The 12,376-nt window shown below is 44.4% G+C and overlaps 1 long non-coding RNA gene across 3 annotated transcripts in view; it reads left to right on the top strand.

Annotated features, from left to right (window-relative positions):
- The window catches only part of LOC145723890 (uncharacterized), a 1,084,435-nt gene that overhangs the window by 229,611 nt on the left and 842,448 nt on the right, over positions 1 to 12,376 (top strand). The window lies entirely within an intron of this gene.

Below are 12,376 nucleotides of genomic sequence, written 5' to 3'. Positions count from 1 at the left end.
CTAATTTGGGGCCAGTATCAGGTGTCTCTAATTGGGAGAATCCTGGGCTCCCTCATTCAACTTGGGCCATGCCACATAGGAGTCCCAGAGGAGAGGTACAAACATAGTGGGAAAGGACCTAAGTGTGCAGAAGAGCAGTGTCACCAATCACCATGTATGGACAAGATGAGAACAACTAACATCGCTCCATGTAGAGAATTAGAGCAACATTTGTCTGAATCCTTTTTTTTTTTTTTTAAGATTTTATTTGTTTATTTGAGAGAGAGAGAGAGAGAGAAAACACGAGCAGGGGGAGGGGCAGAGGGAGCAGCAAGGACCCTGATGAGGGGCTCGATCCTGGGACTCCAGGATCATGACCTGAGCCAGAAGCAGGCACTCAGCCAACTGAGCCACCCAGGTGCCCCTTGCCTGCATCCTTTGAGAAAGTCTCTCTTCAAATTCAAGTGAGCAAGAAACATTCATTCTGGGGAAGTTCTCCACCATGTAAGTCTCCTGGTCTGGGAAATGATACCAAAAACACCTCCATTTAAATCTGGAGGTAAAAATGCCTTTCATTTTTTGTGTGCCTACTACTTATATCAATATTATTTTGGAAGGATTGGCTGGTACATGTGACATGTCTGCACTACCATGAGGTGGATAAGTGTCAGAAAAGTATTGTTTATGGCATTTAAGAGTCTGTCAGTGCCCTAGTGCTGTAAATGAAGACAAAAGTTAGACCTGAGGTACAACTCCAAGAAGACAAGCACAGAGCCCAATGGCGAGCTATGAACAGGACTGGCATTTCACAGCAGAGCTGCCATGAGCGAGATCAACCTTAACTAATTACACCTTGGCATACAGCAGGGAGTTGCTTGGCAGCCCAGAAAAGCCCTGTCAAGACAGGAGAGGGTCTGAGCCTCAAGGTTTTCGATTTGCATACTGAGCCATCCAGGCGGACCAGGGTCAAATGAGGTCTCTGAATCATGGGGTTAACCATACTCTCGCCTGAGTCTTGAGGACCTGGTACAAGTGAGCCATTAGGAACATGTGGAGGTGTGTTGCTGCAAGTCTGCAGCATTTTTAGATTTATGTTTCTGATTATTCATGGCTTATTTTTATATAATGACATATATTTACAATAGACATTTATGTACCAAATGTCATTATTTTCTCCCAACTTGGACTAGGCTAAAAATTTTAGGAAACCTGTCTTTACCATCACATGTAGTTCACAGAGTTGGGACATATATGTAGAAGATGTTTCCACTCCTCAAACAAGGTGGCTTTGGGAGATTCATTGGATGTGTAAGATTTTCATTCTCTGATACCTACCTTCTGGAAATGTGTCCAAGATAGTTTCACGAGAGCACAGTTCCAAAAGCAGCAGGACGGACATTGGAGTGGTTGGGGATCTGTACCTGGGCTTCCTCTGTGTGTGACTATTGCACTGGAAAGGGTTTGCTTTCTTTTCTCTTTAAATTTTTTTTTATTTGAGTACAGTTGAAGGGTATTCTCTTTGAGCAACTTTTCTCAAGAAGTAGAATAACCCCAACCTGTTCTGCTCACTCCTTCACTGTGTCCCCTCAATATTTATGGACTCCTTTCCCTTGGAATTGTTTGCTGCATGTTGCTCTGTGATCATTCTTGTCTAGTAGGCCAGAAGCTCCCCAGCCCTGGGACCTGCTACCTCATTAGCCAGGATTTCTCCAGAGCAGGGCCTGGTTCTCTCCCATCCAGTCTTGTGTACTCATGGGGCAGAAGCATGCGCCTCATCTTCTGTCTCCTCCCCAGGGCCGTTGCGTTGGCCCTTGACCTTAGGTTGCTGTCCAACCACATGGCTGCAACAGGACCATGGGCAAATAGGCCTCCTCTTCACAGTAAAACATGCAATCATGGCTGCAGCTGATTCAGAGACCACGGAGTTTGGGAATTTCTGGGAATTCTCAGGTGGCTGGTGGAGTTCTGCTCCTTCTCTCCATTCTCATGTGCTGTCTCTTTTCCTTTCCTTCTTTTCTCTTTGTCTCATGCTAATTTTCTGTACCCTAGTCTGAAAGCCTTGTACGTGCAAGAAAATTTTCTGCATCTGCCTGTACGTTTTGCACAAGCTAAAATAAAAAACAAACCCAAAAGGTGAAATATACTGCAAAGCCCTGGCATTGCCCTTGAGTCTTTGCAGTTGGTGGTGTCATTGCTCATGAGCTGGTGAAGCTGTGAAGTGGAGTGGGGGTGGTGGTTAGATGCCATTAGAGAGTTTTGGAACCCCTTCTCTGAGCTTCACCATATCATCCAAATTATTTGGATCCATTTTGGGGCAACTGCTTGGCCTGAAATTGTCTTCCAAGTTTGTTCTTTCTTTTCTTTTTCTTTCTTTCTTTCTTTCTTTCTTTCTTTCTTTCTTTCTTTCTTTCTTTCTTTCCTTCTTTCTTTCTTTCTTTCTTTTTTCGTGAATTGGCTGATTTAGCAGAGTAGAGTTAGTGTTTTTAATGGCCTGAAAAATGATATCCAGATGCTCCACACAAAGCAGGGGCCCTTCCCTCTAATTGTGAGCCTGCCACAGTGATCCTGAGCCTGGTCCCTCCCAGCTGGACAGTTGCCCTGAGCTCCCAGGGGGTCTACCTTGGGAGACCGCCCGGGAGCTCCAACTGGCCCCAAACCCAAGGAAGGAAGGCAAACCATCTGGAATGCATCGTCCAGATCGGCTCCACACTGCCCAGGCACTCTGACAGCTTTTTGGGACTGCTCGAGGCTTGGCTTTAATCCATCAGGCTCTCCAGTCTGAGGCCTCCAGACCTCTCTGTCTCCTTCCAGAATTTGGATCCCACAGAGGCACCATTAGGCCTGCTAGCCACTTCCAAGTTTGGCTTACTCAGGAAAAGGACCAAGGCGTGCTCTGAGAGACACTTTGCAGCAGCTCTTGGACTGGTTTCAGCAAGAGCCTTTCCCTTTCCACCCCTTCTATTCCCACTGCCATATCCTGACCATCCACTCCAGCCCTGATGATTGACGCTTATTTGGAGAGGAGAAAGAAAATTTGTCCATTCCAGGATGCTTTGGGGAGCCTTTAAAAAGGGCAGCCTGGCTTTCCATAGCATCTCTTCCCCATGCAAAGGCTGCTTGAGAGAAATAAAGGGATAAACTCTATAGGGGAGGGAGTGGTTAGAAAGAGGTTTAGAACTATTCTCAAACCAAATTGTAGGAAAAGGATTGAGGGTTTAAAATATTTTTTCTCTGAAACCATAAACCCCTACAAGCTATCAATGCATTTATTGCCAATTATTTTTTTCCTAGAGCAATAAATATTTTGTTAGAATGCAAGACTAAACTGTTCCTTTATAAAGGCTAAACATCCTTCTTACCATTTTTTCCTCTACTTCTGATTTATTTCTTCATAGACAAGAAGAAGATAATTCCCCCCAAATCCCTGACCATGGGAGCACAGATTCCAAGTTAATTGGATCCAAATTTAGCAGAATCTAGTATGTCTCGAATCAGGCTAGTTCGCCCAAGTGGTTAGAGTGTAGCAGCAGTGAATCCCAGAGTAACCCAGAACCCCCACCCAAGAGTAGCCTCTGAAGCCTCCAGTATGTTTGGCAATGGGCTATGTTTCATGTTCCTGCCTGAGTCGTCCACCTGGCAGTTGTTTCTGTGTCGAGTACTCGTCCCTGCTTCTTCCAGCCCCACTTTTAGTCTCTGCTCACCCCTCTGGTGTTGGCCACCTGGAACCCCACAGATTACACCCTGGAATCAAGATGGAGTGCTGCCAGCGACACAGGAGTCTCAGCAGAAGTGAGTGGAGAAGGCCACGCTTCTGGATATCGTCCCACTCTCTCCCCAGGGTCACCTTCACAAAGGCTGCGTAGGTGTATCAACATTTGGAGCAAGGAGGAGTTCTTACTGACCCACAGCAGACAAATTAGAGTTGAGTAGCAGAAGTCCTCTGGCTATTCCACATAGGGAACCTCTAACTGGCTACTCTCCCCTAGGTTCCAGCTTTCTGCAGTGTCACTCAATCTACGCCAGCCTTCTCCAGCATCTTCTCTTGTATTCGCTCCCTCTCCTCAAGTATCTACCAATTCTTTATGCAGAATAATTTAGCCAACTCTTGTCTTCTTCCAGGAAATGCCTTTGGAGCATCACTTCTGAATGAAAAGAGGCCTCAAGGTACCACGGTGGATGGGTCACTATATCCCTTCCCCATGCTGAGGGTAAACCATGAAGCACTTGCCCTCTTTAGGCCGCCTTTGTGCTGGGTCTCACAGGGCAGATGAAGAAATGTGGCTTGGGTGAGATGGGGCTGGGGAACTAATTCAGTGCTGAAGCTGGCCCTGGCAATGCCAGTGATAGGTAGATAAGCATCCCAAGGCCATTAAAATCTCAGCTTTGATTTCATACCAACTCAAGCCTAGGATTTCCAATCTGGCAGACGAGCATAGCCTCAGGGAACTGAAGAGGCAGTCAGTGCTCAGAAAACCTCTGGAGGGGCAGAAACGATGTAGGAGTTTTGAAGAATCTCCAGCGACCAGGTTTGGGTATAGGCCAACACTCCAGCCCAGGAAGGGGATCAATGGAAGCATAGTTCTCCACCCTTGGATGGTTAGTCAGAGTGGAGCTCCAGCCTCAGACGGGGACTTAGGTGCTAGGCAAGATATAGGGGGTTACATATTGGATACCACAGTCAAAGCCCTGGTGAACATGGAGGATATAGGCAGAGCTATAACTCAGAGCCAATATGCATGACCAGTGGTTGCCACAGAGGCCTCAGATCTGTGGCCTATTGACCAGCAAAGATACAAGGGGAGTAAAATAAGCACTAGGGTTATAGGAGTGGGCACCTGGCCTTGGGAACAGAACCTAATCCTAAATCCCACTGGATGGTAGGGTGAGTGGGCTGGGCTGGGCTATTTATGTACTGAGCCAGCAGGGCCAGTGAGGTTGGGCTGGGGGAAGGTAGAGGAAGAGGGAAGCAACGAGGAGACTGGTCATCTTCAGCCTTAATAAAGGAGAACATGTTTATTATTAGAACAGCACCTCCCTGACACTCTGGCCATGTACCAGCCTGAAGAGGTGGGGAAAGCACCGGATTAGGAGTCAGGAGTCTGTTCTAGTCTGGTTCTAGTCAATAGCCAGTTGTGGGCCCTTGGACATTTATTTTCTTTATCTGTTGGGCTTCAACTTCCTCATCTGTGACATTAGGAGATGGGGTTAAATCAGCGATTCTCAGAGTCTAGTCCTCTGACTAGCAGCATCAGCATCGCTTTGTAGCTTATAAGAAATGCAAATTCTCAGGCCCCACCCCAGAACTAATGAGTCAGAAACTCTGCCAAGGGAACCTAGCAATCTGAGCTTTTAGCAAGCCTCCAGATGATTCTGATGTATAACAAAGTTTGAGACGCACTAGGCTAAAAAATTTCTAAGTCCCTGCATGCTCATATGCTTTTGGAACTGTTAGGACAGATGAAATAAATGTCTCTGTCTCTCTCTCTCTCCTCTCCCCCGCCCCTCTCTCTCACACACACACTACAAGCCACATATAACTTGGCCAGTGAAATACCAGTCTTCTGATGTGGTAGTTAAAAGCTCTGTGAGCAGGTCTGCACTCCATGTTCCAGAAACCCAGCCCACATCCTCTTTCTCATTAGCCTGTCACTAAAATCAGAGCCTGCCTCTACAATGGATACATTATAGTTTTAGTCAGCAGGTGGCAAATTGTACAATAAATTCTTGTCTCCTCTACCTCCTGCCCAATTAGCTGGAGATAAGATAGGAAGATTTACTCTTTTCCACAAGCAAGGTCACAACCTGAAGTCGAAATAGAAGCCAGTTTACATCCTGGCCCTCCTGAGGCTGCTACAGCGGATTGGCTAGGAGGCAGGTGGATCTGCCTGGTAGCAGGGATTTAATAGGCAAAACTGTGCAGGGAGGAGAACCAAAAGGGAAGAATAGCTGTGCTAAGCCTGTTGCCTTCTAGTTTAAAAAAAAAAAATTATAGATCTATTTATAACCTGTCTTGCTCCACAAAGGATTTGAGGCACTGCCTTCTTGTTGGAAAACCCTTGATGCCAATACTTGGCATTTGATACCATGGAGTTTTCTGAGCTGACGCAAAGGGCGAAGTCTTGTTCACACAGCCTCTGTGGAGGGTATAATGGCTACTCTAAGCAGTGTGTTCTAGAATACCCTCTTCCTGCTCATCCCCTTCCTTCCATCTGCTTCCACAGAGAAAATGTGGTCACCATGGTCCTATTCCTTTTTGTTTTTAAACTGCATAACGTGACTCCTGGCTTTACATTTTCCCAGTTCGCTCCAGTAAACAAGATCCACTAGGAAATGTTCAAAAGATCAGTTTGAGGAGTGGTTGTCAAAGGTCTGTACACACAGGGAACTCTTCAGCTTCCCTCAGGGGTCTGTTCCTTGTGGGTATGTGCCAACTGATGAATCATTGGTTAGCTACTGACTTGGAATTGATTTGGGTCAGGGGAGGGGGCAGGATTTAAATCAACTAATACCCAGTAAATGCCTAGAAGAGAGCCAGGCCCATGGTAAATACTCGATAAGTGTTACTTAAAAAACCAACCAACCAACCAACCGACCAACCAACCCAGTAATGGACTCAGATTTGTACTGGAACCATCTAGATTCTCTTTGGGAGAAAAGGGGCCAGGGCCATGGTTTCAACTAGGTTTATTTCTTTGTGGCACTAATTAGTGCCTGTGAATCCCTGTGATTCTGAGTCCTCAGTTCTGGCCTCTTTTTCCACTTTTCCTTATCTCCTTAGCCTGGAACAGTACTCAACACCTGAGTCATTCCTAGTTTTTCATAATAAATAATTCCAGTTCCTTAATAAACCCCTTCAAAGGAGATTTACAAGAGAGATTTAGTACCTATACAATGTCCCTGGCCACTGGACTGATAAAAACAAGTAGGGACAGGGGTGCCTGGGTGACTCAGTCAGTTAAGCGTCTGCCTTCAGCTCAGGTCATGATCTCAGGGTCCTGGGATCCAACCCCACATCAGTCTACCAACTCAGCGGGGAGCCTGCTTCTCCCTATCCTTCTGTCCCTTCCCCCTGCTCATGCTCTCTCTCTTGAATAAAAAAATCTTAAAAAACAAAAAAAAACACTAAGTAGGGACTGCCTCACATCATTTTTTGACATTGGCGAGCTTCCCCATACCAGGTAGTCTTACTTGGGGCACTGGAGGCCTTGGCCCCTGGACTTCAGATATGGTCAGGTCACTGGTACCACCTTGCATTGTTTAGATCCTGCTCTACCTCCAGTGGCCCTCAGTATTCTGCATGTAGATGTTTCTCCCCACTTCTTCCATTTATCTATGACACTGCCTACTAGGGTTCTTTCTGGAACTTGACAAACCATTTATAAATTTTTATAGGGAAGAGACAAGAGCAAAGAATAAAGACATTTCTTTTCTTTTTTTTTTAAGGATTTTATTTATTTGACACAGAGAGAGTGAGCACTAGTAGGCAGAGTGGTAGACAGAGGGAGAGGGAGAAGCAGGCTCCCCACTGAGCAGAGAGCCGACGTGGGGCTCGATCCCAGGACCCTGCGATCATGACCTGAGCTGAAGGCAGATGCCCAACTGACTAAGCCACCCAGGTGCCCCAGATAAAACATTTCTAAAAAAGAAAAGATACCCTACCAGATATCAAGACTTACTATTAAGCAATAGAAATTAGAACTGTTATTGGTGCAAGGATATAAAAATATACCAGTAGGATAGAAGAAAGAAGCTAGAAACAGACCCACATGCATATACAAATATGAAAGAGAAGATACGACAGATAGGCAAGGGTGATGGTGGTCCATTCCATAAATGGTACTGAAAAATTGGTGTCCATTAATATGGAAAAAAAAGAAAGAAAATAGACCCTTACTACAAACAAAGATGAATTTTGTAAGATTATTTATTTATTTGAGAGAAAGAGAGAGCGAGCATGTGGGGGGGAGGGGCAGAAGGAGAGGAAGAAGCAGACTCCCCGCTGAGCAGGGAGCCTGATGCTGCCTTTCCCAGGACCCGGGGATCACGACTGGAGCCAAAGGTGGACGCTTAACCGACTGAGTCACCAAGGTGCCCCAAAGATGAATTTCTGATATAATAAAAATTTAAATGTAAAAGGCACAATTTTAAAAATCTTTTAGAAGAAACTATGGAGTAAGTTTATGAACTCAGAGTAAGAAAGAGTATCTCCAATAAGCCACAATAGGCAGAAACCATAAAGGAAATTTTAATGCAAATTTCTACATTAAAAATTTTAAACTTCTGCTCATTAGAATTCACCTTAACAAGAGTGAAAAGGCAAGCCACCGTCTGGGGAAAAATATTTGCAACATATGTTAACTGGCAGAGGATTACGGTCTAGAATATATGAAGGACACAAATGGATCAAGAAGAAAGAGAAACACCCTAATAGTAAAAGAGACAAAAGACATAAACAGGCATTCACAAATGGACAATGAACAAGTGAAAAATGCTCAACCTTTGATTTACAAAATGCAAATCAAATCTACCTGATTCATATCCACCAGGTAGGCAAAAGTTAAAAAGTCCAACAATAACAAATACTGGGAAGAATGTGGAATAACCTGAACTCCTATCTTATCAGTGTGAGTATAAATTGGTCCCAGTATAGGAAAACAATTTGGCGTCTCGTTGTAAGGGGCAAGGTAAGCACACCTGAAAACCCAGCCATTCTACACCCGAGTATATACTCTAGAGTCAGTCAGTTTCCCTCTCTCTTTCTTCTCTCTCTCTCCCTTTCTCTCTCCTCTCTCTCCCCATATCTGTATCATATCCACATTTATGTCTCTATACCTGGAGACATTATACAAGAGTGTTTCATGCCACATATTCAGAATAACCCACCCAAATATCCACCAACACTGAATGAACATGTAAGTTTCATTATGTTCATTCAGCGAACGACTATACAGCAATGAAAATGAACAATAGCTACACACATGAGAATGGATGGATCAGTCAGTGCCTGGCAGAAGCCCCACCCGCCCCTCCAGGACGTCCTCCCTTTGGCCCCAGCACAGTGTCTCCCTAGTCCTTTACACACAGAAGCTTTCATCAATTTCAGTTGGGACTATTATTGATCAATTCCTTGAAAAAAATTAGAACAGATAAGACAGTGAAATACTCCAGCCTTAAACATCTTATTTTAACTTAAAACATACAAATATGGGTTCATTTGCCAGTCTTTTGATGAGAAAGTTAGACTTTTCATTTGGGCATGAGTTCCTCATCATCTTTCTTGCATCGTTCCAGTTTTCCAAGCTGGAGCAAGAACGCAGTCCCTTGAGTAGCCCAAGGTCACAGGGCTTGCAACAGACCTGGTACCAGAATGACTTTGTGTTTCTCAGCACAGTGCTGAGCGGAAGAGTGGCCTATAAATTCAGTTGAATTGCATGGAGCTACTTGGAAGGGTGCCCGACAAGGGTTGGGATGGGGACAAAGAGGATAAGCTGTAAGATGCAGGCAGGTGCCAAAGAAAACTTGACTTAAATTATCACACTGCCTCTTGTGGTCATCCCCAGATCAAGTACTGGGCACAGCTACGTGCACATACACAAAGCTTCACACAGTGTCTGTCTCTTTTACCTGACGGCTCACTCTGGGACTTAATGCTCCTTTGGTGTGTGTGTTGGGGGAGTGGATTGGGGAGGCTGGGGAGGGGAGGAGGACACGGATGGTGAGGAGCAAACTTTGGCTTCCCTCCTGAGCTCAGCTTCCCCGGCATCCCTGGGCCCTTCTCTGTCCAGTCTGTGCTCCGAGGTCAGAATCAAGTTTACAGATATTTAAAAGTCTGCACTTGACCCTGGAATACTGGCAAGCTCCAGAGAAATTAGAGTTCACAAGTACAGTTTCCTAGGGCTGTTAATGCTTTGTGTGAGAGCTTAGCAAGTGCCAAGGAGACAGTCAATATACATGTGTATGTGTGTGTGCATATGTGTGTGTACATGCATGCGTATATATATGTGTGTGTGTTTGTGTGTGCCCTTGCACGTGATCTTTCCCCAACCTAGGCCAGGCAAGTACAGATTGCACGGGGAGTCAGGAAGTACCCTTCCAGTTCATGGCTCCTAGAATTTCAAGGTGCACATGCTGCTGTAGATTTTATTGTTTCTCATAAATATTATCTTGTTTCCCCGCACATGGGCTGTGCTCTCCCAGGCTTTGCAGGGGAGGCCATGCAAGTCCGGCCTGTTTGTTTTGGCTGGGCCTGCTGAGGGATAAAGCAGGGCCAGTAGTGACCCTTCCCTGGCCCTTCCCGGGGTGCTGGCAGCTAGCTGTGGGGGAACACGCAGCTGCACGGGGGGGAGATGGCCGGGTCCAGGCACAGCCGCTACAGCGGCTGGAGCAGGATGTGGGGGGAGTGGTGAAGTAGAAACCCTTTAGCACTGGGTTTTCTCATCCTCCTGCCCACTCAGAGATCCTGGTTTTGGAGAGCTGGAGCATGGCTGTGCAACTGCTGCCTGGCAGGAAAAAGGAGGGAAATTCCTGAAGTACTCCTGATTAGTACTCCATGAGTATTAATCATTTATTTCCTGTTAGTATAATTTAGGTTCTTGAGAGATTTGGGCTGGGCAGGAGGAAGATGTTCTTTGAGAACAAGGGTATTTAAAGTCTGGGTCAGAAGCTCAGATCCCTCTAGAACAGCCTCCCGATTTTATAGATGTTCAAACTATAGCCCAGAGAGGTTTGCCGACTTGCCACAGGTCACACAGCTCATTTGATGGTACATATCATGAAGACTTTTTTTTTAAGTTTTTATTTTAATTCCAGTTAATTAACTTACAGTGTTATATTAGTTTCAGGTGTACAATACAGTAATTCAACACTTCCATAATCACCCTGTGCTCATTACGACAAGTGCCCTGCTTAATCCCTATCACCTACTTAACCCCTCCCCCCCAACTCCCATCCCCTCTGAGAACCATTAGTTTGTTCTCTATGATTAAGAGTCTGTTTCTTGCTTTCTCTCTCTCTCTTATTTTTTTCCCTTTGTTTTGTTTCTTAAATTCCACATATGAGTGCAAGCTTATAGTATTTGTCTTTCTCTGACTTATTTTTCTAAGCATTAAACTCTCTAGCTCCATCCATGTTGTTTCAAATGGCAGAATTTCATTCTTTTTTATGGCTGAATAATATTCCATTATATATATCTCACATCTTCTTTATCCATTCATCAATCGATGGGCACTTGGGCTGCTTCCAGGTATTCGATATTGTAGATAATGCTGCTGTAGACATCAGGGTGCATGTATCCCTTTGAATTAGTGTTTTTGTATTCTTTGGGTAAATACCTAGTAGTGCAATTGCTGGATCATAAGGTAGTTCTATTTTTAACTTTTTGAGGAGCCTCCATACTGTTCTCCACAGTGGCTGCACCAGTTTGCATTCCCACCAACAAGGCAAGAGGGTCCCTTTTTCTCCGCATCCTCTCCAACACTTATTGTTTCTTGTGTTAGCCATTCTCACAGGTGTGAGGTTATCTTATTGTGGTTTTGATTTGCATTTCCCTGATGATAAGTGATGTTGGGCATCTTTTCATGTTCTTTTGGCCATCTGGATGTCTTCTTTGGAAAAATGTCTATTCATGGCTTCTGCCCATTTCTTAACTGGATCATTTGTTTTTTGGGTGTTGAGTTTGATAAGTTCTTTGTAGATTTTGGATAACCCTTTATCAGATATGTCATTTGCAGATATTTTCTCCCAATCTGTAGGTTGCCTTTTCATTTTGTTGAGTGTTTCCTTCACTGTGCAGAAGCTTTTTATTTTGATGAAGTCCCAGTAGTTCATTTTTGCTTTTGTTTCCCTTGCCTCAGGAGACACATCTAGAAAGAAGTTGCTACAGTTTATGTCAAAGGAGTTACTGCCTGTGCTCTCTTCTAGGATTTTTATGGTTTCCTGTCTCACATTTAGGTCTTTATTCCATTTTGAATTTATTTTGGTGTAAGAAAGTCATCCAGTTTCATTCTTCTGCATGTAGCTGTCCAGTTTTCCCAACACCATTTGTTGAAGAGACTGTCTTTTTCCCACTGGATATTTTTTCCTGCCTTGTTGAAGATTAACTGACCATATAATTGTGGGTTTATTTATGGATTTTCTATTCTGTTCTATTGATCTATGTGTTTATTTTTATGCCAGTACATACTGTCTTGATGACTACAGCTTTTTTTTTTTTAATTTTAAATCTGATTTTTTTATTTTATTTTTTATTCTTATGTTAATCCCCATACATTACATCATTAGTTTTAGATGAAGTGTTCCATGATTCATTGTTTGTGCATAACACCCAGTGCTCCATGCAGAATGTGCCCTCCTCAATACCCACCACCAGGCCAACCCATCCTCCCACCCCCCTCCCCTC

Source organism: Leptonychotes weddellii, chromosome 10 (assembly GCF_054177405.1).
Source record: "Leptonychotes weddellii isolate Sample4059 chromosome 10, ASM5417740v2, whole genome shotgun sequence".
Taxonomy (NCBI): Eukaryota; Metazoa; Chordata; class Mammalia; order Carnivora; family Phocidae; genus Leptonychotes; species Leptonychotes weddellii.
This window is presented reverse-complemented; position numbering and strand designations above follow the sequence as displayed.